Raw genomic sequence first — 23,001 nt, 5'->3', positions numbered from 1 at the left:
GCTAGTGCGATAAAGTACACACTGCCCACTTCGATGGATCAGGAAAACCACTTTCCAATTATCACATAACAAGTCAAGAAAACACTTTAACAAGATAAACATAGAACAAGCAAGGACACTCACCAAAAGTGAAGCTCAAAGGTCAAGTTGGGAATTGAAGTCCACGTCCTCACTAAACCCTAAAAGACCAAGTTTTAAAACTATAAGTTTTACTATACAAGTTCTTGGTTTATGTATGAAAGATTATCTGGTATATAACTAGTTTATCTTCTCAAAATAAAACAACAATTCTCTTAGAGTTAAAACTAGTAAAAGTGATAAAATATTTCGTATGGTTTCTTTAAAGGTACTTTCTTTCTAGAGGTGCAAACCAGAACCAACTTACTTCAAATAAGGTTTCTTGCCGAACAAGTTTTCTACGCCTTTTATTTAAAATTACTAAAATCTCGTGTTTTTGACAATTTTCCTCTAAAACAACTAGCCAGGGACAATTTTACGAAAAAAAATCTAGAGTTTAGAAGTTAGTACAATTATTTTTTAAAAAGTAATAAGGCTAGTTTAAGCAAAGGAAAGAATTAACTAGTGGCAAGATTTTAAAAGTCCCTGCACTCGAATTTTAGCATTATCGTACTATACTCAATTTCTATAGCTTGATACTAGGACAAAATGTTTCAACAAAGCTTGGTTTAAAAGTACTTGAGTTCAAATGACCAAAACGGACTTCACGATTCCAATTCACTTGCACATTATATTCCAATTTGCCAATATAGCAAAATCACAATTCAAATATCAATTTCACTAGGGATTCATCAATCATTAGCCCTAGGTCTCAACAAGTTCAATTCTAATCAAAAATTAAACAAAGGAAGTCCAAGACATCAAAACAATTCCAAACCACAAGTCATGGACTTTCCAAGTGCATTTCGGCCAAATCACTTAAACAATTCTACCAAAAATTTAACTCTTGTAAAGATTACTCAAATGGCCAAGAGCTTCATCAATCATTAGCTCTTGGCATCAAACAATCACTTCTTACAACAAATCAACCAAAAATCCAACCCAAAACATAAAGGAAAGTCACGGCCAGCTTAACTCACAAGCAACTCTAGAAATTCAGATTTTTTTTTTCTTTCATCCACGGCTCAATCAGCAACATGCATGTCTAATTAACTAATTAACTATCAGTTTTAATCCAAAACCAGGTTCGGACATCATCAAAAAGTCATCAACCAGCCAGAATTTTATCCAATTCTTCTCGGATGGCTTGCATGCAAACAGATTCTGTACCACTTCGATTTTCTTGCTTAATCAAGGCTGATTAACCTCATGCAAAGCATAATCATCTAGTTTTTAGTTAGCTAAACACACATCTAGGCTCAGATCACCTCAAATTAACAAATTAAAGCTGCATTTCCCAGCTAAATCCCTCGGTAATTCCAACTTCCTTCATAACCAGATTTTCCTGTGTCTTAATTCATCATCCAAATGCACAACCATCACATGCATGCTCATAAACAACTTCATCTACCTATAATTAACTGGTCTAAGTCCAGAATTTACCTCAACTTGAAGCTCAACTCACGCGACAAGAAGCTGAAATTTTTCTCTCCTCTCGGCTTGCTAATGAACTTGGTATGTCTGGTCTGGGCTCGGTTATTGTAGGCTGTGGTGTTGGTTGTTTGAGTTGATCACAACTGGTTGAGAAGGAAGAAGGAAATGGACAGCTCTCGACAGTGATGAAGGAGATGATGATAAATAGCTCGCACAAACTACCTCTTGCTCTCTCTCTCTCTCTCTCGGACAGTACAGAAATGCAGCTCACCGACTCTCTCTCTCCCTTGCTCAAGCTTACAAACAAAATGGAGGAAGTGTTGACTCTCGGTCCTCTTCACCAGCTCACAGATGAAATGGAGGAAGAATAGCAAGTCTCTCTCTTTTCTCTCTAGCTTACGGACAGAAGAAGATGAAGAGCTCGGCTCTCTCTTCACTCTCGGTTCACGGCAGAAGAAGGAAGTGGAAATGGAAGTGTTGTGGTGAATTGGAGTTGGTATAGTGGAGTGTGTGTAGTGGAGATGAGCCGGCAGTATGGAAGATAGAGTGTTGGAGTGGAGAATGGAACTGGCAAAAAAAAAAAATGGAAGTGCTTGGATTTGAAGTTTGCCCAATGAAGTTTCGTGACTGCATACTTAATTTGAGATGGATGAAGGGCTAATTTGGTCTTTTGGCATCTTGTCCGAATTTCCACTTAAGTCCTCATTCGTAATCTAATTCCAAAATTTTACCCCACATGCAATTTGACAGCCTACCAGTATACTAATCTCGCAAAAATTCAATTATCGAGATTTTAACGTCCAAAGTGTAATTATAAAGGGTTTTGACCTAAAATCGATTTTGACTTAATTCTAGGGTTCCCGTTGACACTTAACATTATTAACACTTAAAATTGGCTATCGGAATTCAAAGAATTAATATTAAGGCAATAAAATAATCTACATCAAGAAATATTAATTTAACTTGGCAAAAATCAAATAACTTAATATTTTGCACAATTAAATTATTTGTAACATAAATTTTTTTTTTTTCGAGGTTCTCACAAGGTTGAGTACATGTTAAAATTATATTCTTAATCAAGTGTAAATCTTTTCACACTACTTGGTCTTATAAATTTGAAAGTGTCTTCACCTATATGATCAAAGAAATGGTGTCATTTCGAGTAAAAGTTGGGTTTGTTTTTGTTTATGATCATGAATTTAGGATGGAGCATATGATCAGTAATAGAACTAAAGTTTTTTTTTTGAATTGATCAATGTTTATAATACCATGTATGTAATATATCTAATCTAATTTTCAAATCATGGTTTAATGCTACATGTGACATTGATTTAGTTAGATTTGGTGATGCATTTTCATTAAAAGAAAATTTTGAATCTAACGATACTTTTCTTTATGCATGATATTTTGTGTGTTAGTTTGTTCATTTCATTTACAAATTAAGTAGAGGATTGTTAGAATAGTTTGTGAAATAAAATAGAAATAAGTCTTATTATAACAAAGAAACGGAAACTTAAAGGTCTGTTGGAAGCTAGAAAGTCTCTGAAATATTTTTGGCACTTTCTCTCCATTGAAGAGACTTGATGGTACCCTTTAATGTCCATAAATGTGTGAAATAATGGCTGAACAATTTTATGACTTTTGGGTTGTGTTTTTCACTATAAAATAACAACTCTCTAACAAATTAAATAACTAGAGCATTTGATTATTTTTTTGTAGAGAAAACCTGACACTTGCTATCAAGTTTCTCTAAACATCTTATTGTATTTTAGAGATAATTTAATATAAATCTATAGTAAATACTTTGTGTAGTAGGGACAAATAACACTTTAAGGTCAGTATTCTAACATGTCTCAATATCATTACATTTATCCCCATTTTCTTGGTGAAATTTATGTGATACAAATTTCTGGATATTTGAGTGATTATATATGAATTACACTGTAAGGATCGAAAACAACCTAAGAGGGGGTGAATTAAGTTGATTAAAAATCTAATTTAGTTATGGGCACTTTTTACTCAATATGAAATTTACCTTCTTTTCTAAGCGATCACACAATGAATCAATTAATGAATGAACAAAATCACTTGAGAGAAATAGAAGAGATAAATAATGTAAAGATCACAAACGTAACAATAAGTAGATAAAAAGGAAAGAATTGCAAACCAATTAACTACCCAACTCCCCCTGAGCTTGTAAATTAATTCAAACAAATTTCTTCAAATTGATAAATTACAATCACTCTTGTGTATAAAGGAAGGTTCACCTCCTCCTTGCCCCGAACTCCATTCGGTCAAGTTAGGAAGTTTTACTATCCCTCAGGACAACCCTCACAGAGTTACACTCATGAAATATTCACTCACAAATGAAAAGTTTACAATGAATCTCACAGCACTAAGACTACAAATCTTTCTTGGAGAGTGTTTTCTCACTAAAACTACTCTAGATCTTTTGTATTTTCAGTGTGCAAAAGTTATTTGAAGATTCTGACCATACTCTATTTATAGGAGACCAAGAAAGTGCTTCATTAATGCTTCCAACGGATAGAAAGTAGCTGAATAGTCAACTAGCCGTTGGAGTATCGGACGTCCGGTACTACCCAAGCATGCGTCCGACAGCAGGCAGTGAGTTTGCAAAATATTCTTCAATTCTATCGGATATCCGGTATTGTCTTTGTGAGCGTCCGACAGATTTCGTCGAGTTTGAACGATCCTATCGGATGTCCGATACTTACGTCCGATCGAGATCAGTGAGTCAGGGGAAATGTCTTATTTCCTTCGAACGTCCGGTGATGGAGTTCTTTATGCATCCGAAATTGCGCAATGATTATCGGACGTCCGATCCAAGGGTCCGACAGCTTTCAGCAGCCTTTGTCCCTTTCAATTGCACTTGATCTTTTGAATCTGATTTGCTTCATAACTGAAAGTATTTCTTGAAGAGATATTAGTATTATCCATTGTTTTATAAACATCAAAAGTTAGGGACCAAAGTCAACATTCTCCCCCTTTTTGATAACGACAAAATAATAGATGGAAAAAAAAAATTGAGCATATGAGCATAAGCTCCCCCTTACACATAACATCCATTTCTCCCCCTTTTGTCATCATAAGAAGAGAGTAAAAAACTCATACCAAAATTCAACAACAATAACAGAGAATCCAATATTCCAAACAAAAACAGAGAAATGATACCAGAATTCAGCAATCACCAACATACCAACATATCACAGAGATTTGATACCAAAAGAAGTACCAATACATCACAGAGAGTTTAACAAAGCAAATCATCATTAGATCAGAATTGTTCTTTTCTCTCCCTTTTTGACATCATACAAATTCAATAATATTCAAAAATATCAAAGAAAACTCAGTTCAAAGCATCAGAAACATCAAAAGAGAATTATCAAAAAATATTATGAACAAGAATCTCACCAATTTTATCAATATCTCCTACTTCTTAGAGTTAGCATCATGTCTAACTATCCACATGCATTTCATGCCTCTTCTCATGTTTTTTCTCAAATAACATCACTTTTCATGTGACCTTTTTGATAACAAAAATTACACATAACCAAAGAGTTATTTATATGAACAGATTTAATAAATTTTACTTGTCTTCTCTTACAAATAACAAATTCATTTGCATCAAAATTTATCTTCTTCTCATAAGTGCCAAAATAAGATTTTGTTCCATTTTCTTGAAAGCAGGTTTGTTTCTTATATTGGAGTAACTCATTTAAATTATTCATTCTTTTTTTCAGATCACCTTGTTCCTCTTTGAACATTTCACAGAACCTTATTTTTCTATCAAGTTTATTTTGTAAATCAATTTCATTCATTTTCAAGAAATCATTTTCAATTTTCAGTTTCTTATTTTCTTGAAAAATGCGTGTATTGTCTTGAAAAAGAAAACTAATTTTGTATTTCAATTCCTTGTTTCTAACATAAGATTCTTTCAAACTATCATGCAATTTTTTAGTGAAAGATTCAAGATCATCATCAGTTTCATCATCACTATCAAATTGAGAATTACAAGTTGTTACCTCATCATCTCCAATGGCCATGAAAGCCAATTGAGCAGATTTTTCTTCCTCTTCAATTTCACCATCGGAGTTGCACTCATTCCATGTGAATTGAAAGTTGTTGAATCTTGATTTTCTTTCAACTTTCCTCTTCTTTATTGGACACTCACTCATGTAGTGTCCAGGTTGACCGTATTCAAATCATTTATCAGTTTGCATTTTATTGAACTCTTGTTTCTCTTTGTTTCTTGCATTGCTGAACTGATTTGGGAATGAGTTGTTGTTTCCTCCTTTTCTGAACCTTCGTTTGTTGAGAATTCTCATGAAACTTTTTGAGATGAGAGTTAAATGACTATCATCAGCTTTCGCATTTTCTTCATCTAAGGAGGCAGAATCATCTTCATCTTGAGATGCCTTTAGAGCAATGCTCTTTCTTACTTTTGCATCCTCTTCCTTTTGCATTTTGGACTTAAGTTTCAACTCATAAGAGATTAGAGAATTAATAAGAGATTCAATAGGCAAGGAATTTAGATCTCTAACTTCTTTAATGACAGTCACTTTACTCTCTCAATCCTTTGATAAAGCATTCAGAATTTTTCTATTTTTCTCGCCTAGAGAGTATTCCTTTTCTAGCACCTCTAAATTCTTAATGAGGTCATTGAATCTACAATACATCTTATCAATATTTTCATGAGATTTCATCTTGAACGATTCATACTTGGTAACCAGAATAGACTTCTTATGTTCTCTCACATTCTCACTTCCTTCATGAATTTTTCTAAGTTTGTCCCAGATTTCTTTAGCGGACTTACAACCCTTGACTCTAATAGATTCATTTGAGTCTAAAGTACAATATAACACATTCATGACTTTTGCATTTAAGGTGAGGTGAGTTCTATCCACAACAGTCAGTTCATTTCTAGTTTTTTATTTAGATCTATGAGTATTTTCATCTATAAGAGAGGCATCATATGGACATTCACTAATAATAAATCACAATTCAATATCAATTGATTGCAAAAATATAATCATTCTTTCTTTTCAATTCACATAATTTGACCCATTAAACATAGGTGGTCTAATCACAGAATGTCCTTAAAAAAATATGGCATTATTGGTTGTCATTTTTACTTCTAAGTCGCTTGAGCTTAATCTCTAGGAGACCAAGTTCTGATACCAATTGTAAGGATCGAAGACAACCTAAGAGGGTGTGAATTATGTTGATTAAAAATCTAATTTAGTTATGGGCACTTTTGCTCAATATGAAATTTACCCTCTTTTTTAAGTGATCACATAATGAATCAATTAATGAATGAACAAAATCACTTGAGAGAAATAGAAGAGATAAGCAATGTAAAGATTATAAACGTAACAATAAGTAGATAAAAAGGAAAGAATTGCAAACCAATTAACTACCCAACTCCTCCTGAGCTTGTAGATTAATTCAAACAAATTTCTTCAAGTTGATGAATTACAATCACTCTTATGTACAAAGAAAGGTTCACCTCCTCCTTGCCCCGAACTCCACTCGGTCAAGTTAGGAAGTTTTACTATTCCTCAGGACAACCCTCACAGAGTTACACTCATGAAATATTCACTCACAAATAAAAAGTTTACAATGAATCTCACAGCACTAAGACTACAAATCTTTCTTGGAGAGTATTTTCTCACTAAAACTACTCTAGATCTTTTATATTTTCAGTGTGCAAAAGTTATTTGAAGATTCTGACCATACTCTATTTATAGGAGACCAAAAAAGTGTTTCATTAATGCTTCCAACGGATAGAAAGTAGCTGAATAGTCAACTAGCCGTTGGAGTATCGGACGTCCGGTACTACCCAAGCATGCGTCCGACAGCAGGCAGTGAATTTGCAAAATATTCTTCAATTCTATCGGATATCCGGTATTGTCTTTGTGAGCGTCCGACAGGTTTCGTCGAGTTTGAACGATCCTATCGGACGTCCGATGCTTGCGTCCGATCGAGGTCAGTGAGTCATGGGAAACGTCTTATTTTCTTCGGACGTCCGATGATGGAGTTCTTCATGCGTCCGAAATTGCGTAATAATTATCGAACGTCCGATCCAAGCGTCCGACAGCTTTCAGCAGCCTTTGTCCCTTTCAATTGCACTTGATCTTTTGAATCTGATTTGCTTCATAACTGAAAGTATTTCTTGAAGAGATATTAGTATTATCCATTGTTTTGTAAATATCAAAAGTTAGGGATCAAAGTCAACATACACCAATAACTATAGTCATATCATATTCAGATGACAAAGGTCGGCTAGGACCCAAGAATTAGTAGCAGCCCTAAAAGGGAAGGAAAGACAACTATTAATACTAGAAAATGCTCTAGTAGTAGGAAAAACCTGTCCAGTAGAAAAAAGGTTAGAGCCTCCTCTAATGGCAACAAAAGAAGCCCTAAACGCAAAAGCAAAGGAGCTTTTCTTTAAGAGAGAATAAACGGCTTTTGGCAGCAACAAAATGTCGCATCGCCATCACCTCACAAGCCAAAAAATTATGGCTTTGTTTGGCAGTCAAGTTTTTTGTTACAAGTTTTTTAAAAACTTTAGGTACAGTAACCTCAAAAAACTTATCAAAGTTTTTAAACTATACACTTCAAAATATTAAAAATAAAACACTTTAAAATTTTTTTTAAAAACTTCTACAATAAACTACAGTAAAATTTTAGACAAATATCCAGAAAACTTACTTGCCAAACGGGGCCTATAATCCCTTAGTCGTCTATGCCATTAGTCATAAATTGCAGCCCTAATAAAGTAAGGGCCTTTTAACTAGTCTTTTGTTAATTGACCAATTCTGGATCAAAAAATTCAAAAATTGAAAAAAAACTTTGTCATTTCTATATTGCTAGAATGAGACATCGTTGTCCCTTCAACAGCTACCACTCATCATAAATTCATATATTTATATGTATATCTATTATCTAATCTATGTTTACAGGTTTTCAAATTTTTTTAAAATTATCCTAATTTCCTAGTTCAGGCTAGACTCTTGTTATTTTTGTTGATAATAAGTTAAGTTTTTGTGAAAATCTAGAGGCCATAAGGCAAAAAATTAAGAAAGAAGGAAGAGAGAGAAAGAGAGAGAGAGACAGAGAGAGAGAGAGAGAGAGAGAGAGAGAGTAAGGGAAAGAGAGATAGAAAAGGGAGAAAGAATAGGGTGAAAATAACAAAAATATTATTAATTCTCGGCATAACCTCCCAAATGGGTACAATCAGCCCTTTTAAGTTGTTTACGGGCAGTTTCCAACTCCAATAACAGTTGGTCAGTTACAAAGAATTGGACTAAACTGTTATGACCCATCTGACTAATATACTTCTATGGACTTAAGACCTACTTCTATAATGAAAATGACAGCACATGGTAACTAAGTCATCAACACTATTACAATTCTCATTTACTTAAACAATCTTTGTCCTCAAGGATTAAAGAGTGGAAATTGAGTTTTGATGAATGACAAATCATTCCATGTTGATTCTTCAAGACTCAAATTGAGCCAATGTATCAATACTTGGATCACAGTCTTAGATTCCCTTATGATTACCCTGCGTTCAACATAAGTTCCGGTTCCGCTAAAGCTTGCCTATTAGTGCCAAGTAATAGTAAGGAAGGCATGGTTGTTTGAGCATTCCCCAATTTCTTCCTCAATAATGATACATGAAAGATGGGGTGGATTTCATACTCAGGAGCTAGCTGTATCTGTAGTCTACCTTCCCTATCTTGGCTATCACAGGAAATGGCCTATAAAACTTGACAGAAAACTTGAACTATCTCCTCAACTCCACAGAGATTACTGTCTCTAAGGCTGTAAATGCAAGAACACCAAATCTCCAATAGCAAACTCTCTTGTAGATCTATTTTTATCAGTATAGAATTTCATCCTGCTCTGGGACTGTACAAGGTAATCATGTAGAATCTGAGTCATAACTTATCTATCTCTAACAAAATTTTCTGTTGCAAAAGTAACACTTTCTAGGTATAGCACCATAGGCAAATATCGAGGTTTGTACGTATATAATGCTTTGAAAAGAATCATCTTGATGCTAGAATGAAAATTACTGTTGTAATACCATTCTGTCATACTCAACTACTGATGCCACATATGTAGTCTATTTATAGATAGACACCTCATGTAGCATTCTAAGCACTAGTTGAGTCTTTCCATTTACCTATTAGTTTGTGGGTGGTTGGCACTACTCAAATGAAGTTGAATTTCAAGTAGTTTAAAATGTTCTTGCCAAAAGAGACTAGTAAATAACTTGTCTTTGTCAAATCGGGCAATCCATGTCATTTGAACACTGTGTCCAGAAATAGTTTAGCCACATTTGTAGGAGTACAAAGATGTTTGAGGGTAACAAAATGTCCAAATTTGGTGAGCTGATCTACCACCACTATTATGATATCGTACCCCTGAAATTGTAGTGAACCTTCAATAAAATCCATACTAATCTGTGGCCATATTTTAAAAAAAAGGAGTACACATTCTTTGACAGATTCTCATGCTTGTTTTTTTTACAAATATCACATTCTTGCACCATCCTGATCACATCAGTTTTAAGTAAAGGCTAATAAAAGACTACTTTGATCCTTTGTATGCTACATTAATGCCAGAATCCCCTCCAATTGCAAAATTATGCTTGGATTGAAAATTTTGGTCTCTGAGCTGACCATTCTTTCCCACAAATATCCTTCCTTTATACTCAAGCAACCCATTCTGATATTGAAAATGTGGTTTGTTGTTAAGTTATAAGACCAGTTAAACAATAAGATTTTGATATTTCTCATCTTTCTCATAACTATTAATCACATTCCTAATCCATTAGGATTGAACAATAGACATCATCATCCAATCGCCTTCTTTTGGAAAATCCCTACGAGATAAAGTATCTGCTGCTTTATTTTTCATACCCTTCCTATACTGAATCTAGTAGTCCATTCTCAACAATCTACTCAACCATTTATAATGCAAACATAGAGTCAGCTTCTATTCCAAAAGGTACTTGAGGCTTGGTAGTCTATCCAAATGAAGAAATAGTAGCCAATCAAATAGTGTCTCCACTTATTAATTGCCATTACTACAACCAACAATTCCTTCTCATAAACAGATAAATCCAGGTTTTTAATACCTAAAGCTTTGCTAACGAAAGCTATAGGCCGCTTCTTTTGCATCAAAACTACCCATATTCTCTTGCCACATGTATCTGTTTCAATAACAAAAGGCTTAAAAAAATCTAGAAATCTAAGTATAGAGGCTATGCTCATGGCCTTTTTAAGTTGCGAAAATGCCTATTCATCCTAGTGAAATCCATTTTCTTAGGTAAATTAGTCAAAGGATTACTGATCATCCTATATCCTTTTATAAACCTACGGTAGTAACCTATTAGGCCAAAAAAAATCCCTAAGAGCTTTGACAAATTCTGGTCTAAGCTAAGTCATGATATAGTTTACCTTCCCTCCATCCATTTTACACCTTTCTGATTAACAATATGGCCCAGATACTTGACCTGCTGCTATGCAAGGATGCACTTGTATCTTTTTGCATATAGCTGATACTTCTTAAGTTTGAAAAATACAATTTGCAGATGTTGAATATGTCATTCAAGGTTAAGCTATATATTAGAGTATCATTTAAAAAACTATAATAAAATTCTAAGATAAGACTAAAATATTTGGTTCATAAGGGACTAAAAGGTTGATGGTGCATTGGTAAGGCCAAAGGGCATAACCAAAATCTCAAAATGCCTATGATGGGTTTGGTAAGCAGTGTTATGTGTATCTTCAAGTTTTACCCTAATTTGATGATATATGGATCTTAGGAGCAGCTTGGTGAGCCACTTTGCTTCATGCAATTCATCTAAAAGTTCATCTATGTTGGGTACAGGGAATTGTTTTTAATGATTAGGTTATTAAGTTGTCTGCAGTCAACACAAAAAGCACCAAGTATTGTCTTTTTTTCCTTTCCAATAAGACTTGTGATGTAAAGGAATGGTTACTTGGCTTAAAAATCTTGTTGGTGAGAATTTCTAACACTTGGTTCTCTATTTCTATTTTCTAGGAATAGAACTAATGGTATGGTTTCAATTTAAAGGTTGGGAGTCTAGTTTAGGTGGAATGGAATGGTCATGAATCCTCTCTAGTGAAAGAAATTAGGGGTTGAAGAAAACATCTGCAAATTTTGCTCTATTAACTTAGAAACATCAATTAAAATGCTTTCAGATTCTATGTTAAGGCCAATAGTAATAGCAGCCAATTCCCACATTCTTTGTTTTCTAAAGTTCTGGGCTCCTTTTACCTTAACCAACTTCATTTTGAGATTCTTTATTGCCCCTTCTAATATAATTTCTTCATGTTCCTTTAACATTTTTACTTGTAACTGTTTAAAATCGAATATAATAGGACTGAAATTGTACATCCAGTCCACCCCTAAATTAAATATCAACCCTCAATATGCATTACTCTCAAATCATATTTAAAGCTACACCCTTGTATTTCCCAACAAGCATTAGATACAATGAAATAGCTAGTAACAATACTCCTATTAGCTATCACCGTACGCAAAGGTTTAGCAATCTCTGTGTTAAGTTGTTGGAGTGAGTTGATTGTAATTATCTATTTTTTGAATTTAAATTATATATCAATTAGAGATTAGATAGTGATGGAATAGATTAATTACCATTTTGAATATTTGCCCAAATTCAATGTATGTGATCTTGTTGTTATCCTATATATAGGCTATATACCATTGTAACTATTAGGTGGAATAGAGAAAATATTCCCCCAACCTCTATTTTCATTACACGAGTTTCATTTCATTAACCAGCTTATGATTCAAGAAATTATTTGAACTTCCAATATGAATTAGAATAGATAAATCTCAAACACACAATGTCCGTTGTAGAGCAATACTTTTTCTGGCTAAGGAATCTGAAAGAGCTAGCAAGGTTATCTCTGCTGGGTTGCTCGGATTTCTTGTAAATTCGTCATATTCTCCCACTACATTTAGGAATTCTATCTACTCCTCTTCATTAGCTATAATATATTGAAACTCTTCCATTTACATTGGTGTCTTGAGCTGAATCTTTCACCACATTTGGAGTAGAGATTATTGTTTCGTTGATATTGAATCTCTTGTAGAGAAATCTTTTGGTGTTCCAACTATCTTGCTATTGGATTTTTTCCAAGATTGTTCACGTTCTTAGGTGCTCCAATTGTACTTGATGCCAATGTCTTGACCCCACTATTGCCCTCATATCAATCATGCTTTAATTTGCTATTTACTTGGCTCTCAAATTTGCAGTGGCTCTCCAACTCCTTCCCTTTCTAGCCATCACTTCTGGAGATTGTTCTTGCAAGGCGACTACCTCAAATGCCTCCAAAAAAGTGGTAGGTTTCATCATTCGTAGCATCTGCTTAATCTTCTCTTTTAACCACTAACAAAACGCGATATGAATTATGCTTCCGACAAATTAAGGTTTTGGTAAAGCATCAATGACCATAGTTCCTCAAAGCATTCTTGATACTTTACTAGAGAACTCATTTGTTGTAATGTATTGAATTTCTCTATCCTACACTTGTTTACCATCAAATCTCTTGCATATAGAATCTTCCCAATCTATCTTTCCCTTAGCCCGTTTAATTCTTTGAAACCAAACTTCTACGTTTCCTTCCAAATACATCTCCACTTTGTCCATCCACTACATTTTCGGTACCTGAAGTACTCCCATAAATCTGCTATATTTTCACACCACTCCTTGGGATTGCTTCCAGAGAACATCAGTAGCTCAATTTTGGGATGGAGGTGACCTGGTCAAGCATTGACATCCTTGTGAAGAAGTTGAAAACTTCCTTTTTCTCGTTCTTTGCCAGTCGAAAGGGTCAGCAAAATTCTTGAATCATCTATTTCATTTTTGTCCTTGCACATCATCCTCAAAAAAACATTGAATCTAGCTTTCATATTGGACATAAACCCATATTTTGTGAATTCTCCTCCAAATGATGTTGGATTTCTTGCATCCCTCCTGTTAATTCTTGGATGCGAGAATCCTACTTCTTTACTTGATTCTCAAGAGTTTTGAAACGTGTTTCGTCAACTATCAGTAATCAAGAGGCAATCCTAAAATGGAACTACTCTGATACCAGTTCTATAACAATCTAGAAGCCTTAAGGCAAAAAATAAAGAAAGAAAGAAGAGAAAGAAAGTAAGGAAAAGAGAGATAGGAAAAAGAAAAAATAGAGGGGCAAAAATAACAAAAATGTTATTAATCCTTGGCATAACCCCCAAATGAGTACAATTAGCCATTTTAAATAGTTTATGGGGTGGTTACCAACTCCGATAATAGAAAGTAGTTAGTTAGATATAAGGAATTGGGTCTAACTACTATGGCCCATTTGACTAATATACATTTATAGATTTAAGGCCTATTTCTATAATGAAAACGACAGTATACAATAATGAAGTCATTAATATTGTTACAGTTTTCTACCATTGGCTGTGCTACTTAGTGTTTGCAATTACTGCAAGGAAATTATCATTTAATGACCTAATAACACTCCAGCAAAAGAAAAGAATCTTAATAATGTATAGTGCCCAAAAAAAGATACAGATATAATTATAGTCCGTTGACTCAAGGAAAAAATGAAGTATTTAAAAATATGATATTTTGTATGCTATTAAAAAATTAGCCTATTAGCCCAATAAAAATTAAATAATAAGTTAAGACAATTTTTTCCAACAATTAAACCACATTCTGGCATCAAGCTAAATTGTGCTTGCATGTTATCCCAAAAAGAAAAGAAGACAATCCTTGTCAACTCCCATCTCTCATAATAGCAAGCAATATTATCTTAAACCACACACACACTTCAATGTTCAAACATTACTATCATGTAAGTTGCAATCTAAACTAGTAGTATTCAATTGTTCACTTTGGCCAAAAATCACATTTTAGTATTAAAGAACAAATTGATGAATTTGAAGAATAAGAGAATTACAACTTAAACAGTTGAATGTTGGACCTTCTACAAGTTAACGGTCAATAATATTATTGTTGGTATTATTTAAATTCAAGATTGGTGCTAGGAAAAGTTCATTTTATCATTTTATCCAAAAAAAACACTTAATTCAATCTACAATTTAGTAGGGGTGGCAATCGGGTCGGGTTCGGGTTGGCGGGTCGGGTTGAGGCTTAAGCATAATAAGGAACCTGCTGACCCGAACCCGACCCGTCAACCCGAAACGGGTCAGGGTACCTGACACGAACCCGAAAATTTCGGGTTGGCGGGTTGACGGGTCGACCCGAAATGACCCGAAACTTAATTTTAATTTATTAATTTATCACTGTAATTTCTAATAAAATCAATTTTTCACAAAATTAATTACATCATCAAGTAATAAAAATTTTAATAAATAATTTCAAACCAAATCTAAAATAAATTAAACACCATAAAAGTGTTTTATCCCAAACCAAATATAAAATAAATTAAAACAGCATAAAAGTAAAAAATAACATAATATATTATTTGTCCAAATATAATAATTTTAACTTCACACAAGTTAAATAAATTCATTTAGGATTAAGTAATTAATGTCTTTGGAAAAAAAGAATGATTTAGTTTAGTTAGATAAAATAATTGTAATGTTTATTAAATTAGTTTTAATTCGTAAACGGGTCAAATCGGGTCATATCAGGTCACCACGGGTTGATCTGAAATTGACCTGTTTTTTTTCGGGTTCATCGGGTTCGACCCGATTCTGACCCGAACTCTCGAAACCTCAACCCAAACCCATTAATTTCGTGTTAGGTTCGTGTCGTGTTTTCGGGTCGTGTCAGGAATTGCCACCCCTACAATTTAGGCATGTCTCATGTATACATAACAAGGCCCAAGAAATCAAATTGATCAGTTATACCTCCTAAGACAAGAAAATAAAATGAAAGAGAAAATCTGTTAAACAGAAATTGATGTGAGTTCCCCTACCAGTTATAATCAAAATAGAATTATCTATATCAATATTTGATGAAAAAAGAATGAGAAGTTAGAGCCTACAAATTGTGAATATTCTCTTCGGCATGCTAATTGTAAACCCAAAGAAGAAAATCAACTAAATATTTTTTTTACTTTCATTACTAATATGCGCAATAAAAACTTAAAATATATACACCAAGAAAGGTCTACTAATTGTGCTTTACGTTAACGAAGATGTATCAATACTTCAGTGTTCATCTGAAAAACATTTATTATGTTAAACATCTATTTCAATCATATAATACAGCTCTTTATCTCTGTTATGCAAAATTTTAGAAGTATCTCTGAACCTGACTTGGCAGCCAAAAAAAAAAGGGAGAGTTTTTAATTAACATCATAACAATGAACATAAATACAGGGAAGCCTCAGGACGTATAGGTCCTAGGTTCAAGTCTCCCTTCTCCCTCCTCATTTTTTAAATTCCACATGTTCCCTATTGGAAAAAAAAATCTAGTTGTGTTGTGCTGAGGTTGAAGTCCCAATAATTAAAGGTTCTAGGTTCTAATCCTCTCCCCATTTCTTAAATCCCACTCATATTTTTGTACTTACAGTTTTACACATATTTAAAGAATACACAGTGGGGATATCGATAACCATGCTTTGTGATATGAAATATAGAGTAAAAGAGTACCTTTGTTATTCCTTATGATGGCAGTTGACATCAAGATTTAAGATGATAGAATTCTTAGATAAAGATTTGAACGGGATATGCTAGATTTAGAAAAATTGACAAGTTTTAATGTTCTAGGGATTTACTTTGATACTTTTGATACTTATCTTTAGATAGGAAGTAAACTAGGGAGAAAACATCAGTAATGATGAAATTATTTTATTATTTATTTCATGAATTCACCTACACAAAATGACTGAAAATTATCACATGTCTAAATGATAGATTCAAATATGATAATTCTTAAAATTAATTTTTATACTTTGGTTAGGCATTATACATCGTATAGATTATTTTATTTCGATTTATAATTCTTCCACTGTCGTTCAATTTACAATTCTTTATTATGGTACAAAGAACTAATTTTGTCAAAAAAAAAGTGTACTAATTCTACTTAAATTTTTTTTTTTGCATTTCTTCTCTTCTTCTTTCCCCTCTCTTTCTCTACACTTCTCGATTCAATCGAATCCAAAATCCGCTCAAAACCTAGGGTTTCTAAATGCCCGTAATATTCATAATTTCCATTGATTTTTTTATTTCCGATTTCAGTTGGATTTTATCATTGCGAAGAGGGAGCAAAATTATATTGCTTAGGGTTTTGGCCGAGTTGGCACAAATCTGAGTCTCAAAGTTTTGGCCGAGTTGATTAGCGGTCCAATTTTGAAGAATTCGCCATACTTTGGCGTATGAATGGGCTATCTATTGCGTCTCATGTGTTATGTGTTCTATGTACCCTCACGTGTTTACTTGTTTGAATTCATACTTTATTTGTTTTATTATGTATTATGAATATCGCCACCACACTAGTCCGACACTAGTTGTGCCTTGTCCCTCCGTTTTCTTACTAATCCAACGCTAGTGAGAATTATAGAAATGGGCTAGTCTAATGCTAAACCTTATATCATCCACACATTAGATTCATGTATTGCATGTCTTTCATTTTATTTCATGCATTTTTTTTTTCTATTTTTAGGATTTTTTATCTCAATTGCATAATATTCTATTTTATTCCTTTATCCTATATGTGTTCAATTCATTATATTTAGAATTACATTTCATTCAGAAAATTAGAAAATAAATTAGTTTATTTGTTTGTCTAGATTTAAGGAGTCGCCCTTTGAAAATGAAAAATGAGCGAGAATGATTTTCGTAACCTTAGCACACTATTACTCCTCTATAATTAGGAAAAGTTTGTGCATTCCCATTTTCTTTGGCCACACACACACACACACCTTTAAGGGATTATTCTTAAACCTCGCAATTAATGTGATGGGAACAAATTATGTGACAGCCCCACCTCTCCCTAGAGCGAATCCAAGGGTTTAGTGGACCGCCTGCCCAATTCTTGCCAGGACTCATGCATTCACTCGAATCAAATCACGATTTTCAAGTCAAATAATTTCTTAAAACAAAGAAAGTATTTGAATAACAACAGCCACAATCCTTAGGTAATAGCGCTAACTATTACAACCATAATATTTCAAATACAAATAAAATCTACACTTCCAAATGTCCAAAAGTTACTCAGGGAATCACACTAACTCTAGCCAAAAGTTGGCTAGTCTAGCGCATTCAATTCTTCACTTCAAATTCCTGTTAAGGAATAACAACTTAAAGGGATGAACGGACGTTCAGTGAGGCCAAGATATCAAGCAAGCAAGTAGAACAAATACCATAATTCAACTCAAATACCAAATATACAGAATAGAAACAATGGTTTCACGTAAAGTCACAAAAGGACAAGAACACATTCATTAAGAGGATACAGGAGTTTTTAGGAATTAATCCACAAGCTTGACTAAAGTGAATCATCAAGTTACTTCACATCCCAAACAATGACTAACTCACACCATGATCAGACATCAATGTATTCAACATATATTTTTAAACCATACTCCTATACTATCTATATCCTCAACGTCATTCTTCGGTTTCCATTTCTCACACAAGTCTAAGGCAATATAGGTATAAAAGGGTAAGAATCACGTAATCATAGATACAATACTAGTCAATCATAATTCAAAATACAATTATCAGATTTCACAAGATTGATGCATATGATCACAACAGGTACAAGTAAACATATACAAGTTCAAATATATCAGAAATTAAGCAAGTCTGCAGTGCTAGCACATTATATATTAAAGACACGCATCAAATTTTGAGTTTAATTCCTTGTTATTGAGGTACAACCAGGTATTGTTTAGACTAATTCATATCAACACTCGTAACCCAATCTCCTCAATCGGTCCATCTTCAGGTCTAACTTTAGGATCTTTCGTGTCTTAACTTTCACTACTAAACTTTATCCTCTCAATTCTGTCCCTCATTATCTTGCCATTTGGGCGAGGCGAGTATTGGTCTCTTGTAACTGTTCACGAATAGCGTTAATCTACTCTTACTCCTTAACCACACCAGTTTCAAGCTCTCTGGTTTTGTCATTTTACATCCTTAAAATACTCTTTTAGTTCATATACTTGGTAACTTTTGCCTTGTATTGACAATAACTAGCACTACACCATCAAGATAAAGAATCAATCATCTCACAATCACACCAATTTCTTCCATCCCTATAATTCCAATCATGGTTCAAGTCTTATTTAAGTTTCTACTAATCATCCTTTCATTTAGTATTTCAATTACATGTCACATTAACCCCACAGTCCGACATCTGAAACATTTAGTCTAGAATACACTACAGTGATCTAAAACCTAAAACTCTAATACCACCTGTGACAGCCCCACCTCTCCCTAGGGCGAACTTAAGGGTTTGGTGGACCACCTGCCCAACTCTCGTCAGGACTCATGCACTCACTCGAACCAAATCACAATTTTCAAACCAAATAATTTCTTAAAACAAAGAAAGTACTTGAATAACAACAGTCACAATCCTTAGGCAATAGCGCTAACTATTACAACCATAATATTTCAAATACAAATAAAATCTACACTTCCAAATGTCCAAAAGTTACACAGGGAATCACACTAACTCTAACCAAAAGTTGGCTAGTCTAGCGCATTCAATTCTTCACTTCAAATTCCTGTTAAGAAATAACAACTTAAAGGGATGAGCGGACATTCAGTGAGACCAAGATATGAAGCAAGCAAGTAGAACAAATACCATAATTCAACTCAAATACCAAATATACATGAAAATTATAGGGTTTTGAGTTAAATTTCTACCTGCAAAATTTCAGATCAATTAAATCATTTTAGCTTATGATTTGGCTAGAGCACTCTTGACTGCGCAAAAACTCTAATTTTCCTGACCTATTTTTCATGTGCTTCTGACTGTCCATTTTTTACCCTGAAAATGCGAGAACTAGGTGTCATTGTCTTCATAGGAAATGTAGGTCTAGGTCTTAGCTTCGAAATGCCATAAAATTTGCCTCAATCTGATAAGTATAGGTTCTGTTGTGATCAAAACACCAAAGGATGGCAAAGCTGCCATCTTCATTTTTTCTCGTTGCCTTTCTCTTGTTTTCCGTTTCCTTGGTCCGACTTAACATGTACTTCTCAAGTATTCTAAACCTGATTTCTAACATTCTAAATAAGTATTCAAAACATGATTTTTAGTTGCACATAATAGTTTTGAACTTAATCATTTTGATCATTTTCTTTTACAAATTATGCGTGCACCTTGCCTATATGATTTACTATACTTTTCATACATATTTCCTTTGATATAGAAATATAAGTTATGCAGCTTGCACTTTTGTATGATTGGCTTTTTGTGGACAATATTTGACTGTAGATTTCGAAAGTGGCCAAAATGCCGGCCCTGAACTGAATTTTGATAAAACGTGACTTGTTAGGGTAAGTGTTCCTTGCATATTTGTGCAATAAGTGATTATGTGAATATCTATGAGTGATTGTTTGAATGTTACATACTTTTTAATGATTGTTAAATGGATTTTTGATGGGTGAGTGTGTACTTTATCGCACTCGACCCAAGCCAAAAAGTGAATTTTCAATGATTGAATGCTACTTGTATATGAATGTAAACCTTTTGGCTGAACTGGACTCTTGTCCTTCGTTGCCAGTCGACTCGAGCTAGAAATCGATTTGGTCGGGCGACTAGTGACCCTGGAATAATATTTGGTATACTCGAATATGACCACGAAAGTTGGTGGAGAATTGGCCCGTGAATTGGCTAGTGGCGGGAAATGAAATGAATGAATTGAAATGTTGAAGTTATAAGGAAAAAAAATGGATGATTGAATGAAGGAGAATGACTGGCTGAATGAATGAATGATTGAACGAATGGCTCAACGTGAGCATGTATCCTTTTAATGAGTATGTTCTCATTGTTTTTATAATTATGAATGTTTTCTCGATTGATTGTTATTAACTGAATAATGTTCTTGTTTCAATTGCTTGGTTATGTGTATATGAACCTCACTGAGTTTTAACTCATTCCTTTAGTTTTTGTTCTCCTTACAGGGTTTGAGAGCAAGGACGGGTGATTAGAGAAAGACTAAACTTTTGACTAGAATTTTTGTTGTGTAATAGTGATAGTATTAGTAGTTGGTTGGATCTTGAACTTTTGTACTTAACCTTGAGGATTGTATATCTGTGTTAATGATTGTATATATGTTAAGTTTGATTGGCATATCTTTACTTGCTTTTGAAGTGATAAGTGAGTGAGCCCTGATGAGAATTGGGTAGGCGGTCCGCCGAACCCTTTGGTTTACCTTGGGGAAGGTGAGGTCGTCACAAAATGTTTACTAGTCCCCTGGTTTGTCATGTTAGGTCTACTGCTTGAGATAAAAAAAATGTTTTCGACTTTTAGATAGTAGCAAATTCAACTCATTTTCGTATCTTCAAAAGCCATAGAAGCTAATTCCATGTCGACTTGCATCACTAAGGAAATTTTGAAAGTTCTCAAAATTTTGTAGTAAAGTAAAATGACAAAACCTTTTATTCATATTTTTTGTCCATCGTGAAAAAAAATATTGCACAAACTAAAACCTTTTACTCAATTTTTGCCAAGCATGTAAGAAAATATTGCATGAACTAATACATCATCAGGATTTCTCAACATTCATTAGAAGTAAAAGTTGACATATGTAGTTAGAAAAAAATGAACAAATTATACTCAACCATTTGAAAAGAGGATTAATCCTTTATATATTGACAATGTATACATTATTATAGTTGAATGCATGATAAGTAATCTAAATTTGAATTTAAAATTCAAAATTTATATATATTTTTATCCATCTAACTGTGATAGTGTATATAATATTTGTGTATATAAGATTAACTTTTATAAGTAAAGAATAACTTACCTACACAACAATTGAAATACATTATAAATAATAATAAGAGAGAATATCATGATGAAAAAGTTGAAGAAGGTTTTCAATCATCGATTTTTCTCTTTTTATGTGGTTAGCCAAATTGAAGAGAATTTGTGGTCAATTGCTTAATTGGGTCTATGTATTTTATTTTTGTTTTTTTTTTCTCAAACCTGGTGGACGGGGAGGGATACTAAACCCAAATTTTATTAATGAAAGCAATAAATAAACAAATCAGAGGAGAATATGAACCAAAACCTTGAGCAGTCGAAAATATCAACTGCACCCTTCAAAAAAAAAAATCAATTGCAGAATAAAGAAATAAGGAGTACTCCCTTACATTTCTAAGCCTAATGTATGGATATTTATTCCTGTCTAATGATAGGTCTACCTATTTGGCATTTAAGTTTTTCTTAACTAAATAATGAAATGCAATTTCAAATCTTTGATGACTTTTATTCCTTCATTCGAGTTATTTCATTTTAAAATCATAAAGTAACTTAGTTTGATAGATATACATGGAGGACTTGAATATTGATATTTGTAGTAACGTATAAAATGATAAATAATCAATGAGAGTGTTTGAATAGCTAAATTTTTGCAAATAGTAATAAGCACATTTTCCAACCCATCTTTTTATATTTCCAACCGCATTTTTATTTCACATATATCACATCACAAAAAGTACTAGAGTAATTATTCCAAATAATATTTCAAATAATACTCTATCCAAATTTATTGAATTTTTTCATTTAACTATTTTCTATAAGAACATTTCTTCAATAAAGTAAACATATTAAAATTTGTATGGATATTTATTCCTGTCTAATGATAGGTCTACCTATTTGGCATTTAAGTTTTTCTTAACTAAATAATGAAATGCAATTTCAAATCTTTGACGACCTTTATTCCTTCATTCAAGTTATTTCACTTTAAAATCATAAAGTAACTTAGTTTGATAGATATACATCGAGGACTTGAATATTGATATATGTAGTAACGTATAAAATGATAAATAATCAATGAGAGTGTTTGAATAGCTAAATTTTTGCAAATAGTAATAAGCACATTTTCCAACCCATCTTTTTATATTTCCAACCGCATTTTTATTTCACATATATTACATCACAAAAAGTACTAGAGTAATTATTCCAAATAATATTTCAAATAATACTCTTATCCAAATTTATTGAATTTTTTCATTTAACTATTTTCTATAAGAACATTTCTTCAATAAAGTAAACATATTAAAATTCGATGTGGCAGTTTGTTAATCAAATACATAAACATATTAAATGCAATTAATATCATGCCTATTCATTAGAAACATATGCTACTCTTTGCATTATAAGTACGGGTTAAATTCTAGTTTGTTGTTGATTTTGCCCCTTAAAATTTTGAGTTCTAACTTTGC

The sequence above is a fragment of the Coffea eugenioides genome, chromosome 9 (assembly GCF_003713205.1).
Source record: "Coffea eugenioides isolate CCC68of chromosome 9, Ceug_1.0, whole genome shotgun sequence".
Classification (NCBI taxonomy): Eukaryota; Viridiplantae; Streptophyta; class Magnoliopsida; order Gentianales; family Rubiaceae; genus Coffea; species Coffea eugenioides.
The sequence above is the reverse complement of the archived record's forward strand: the minus strand, read 5'-3'. Positions refer to the sequence as shown.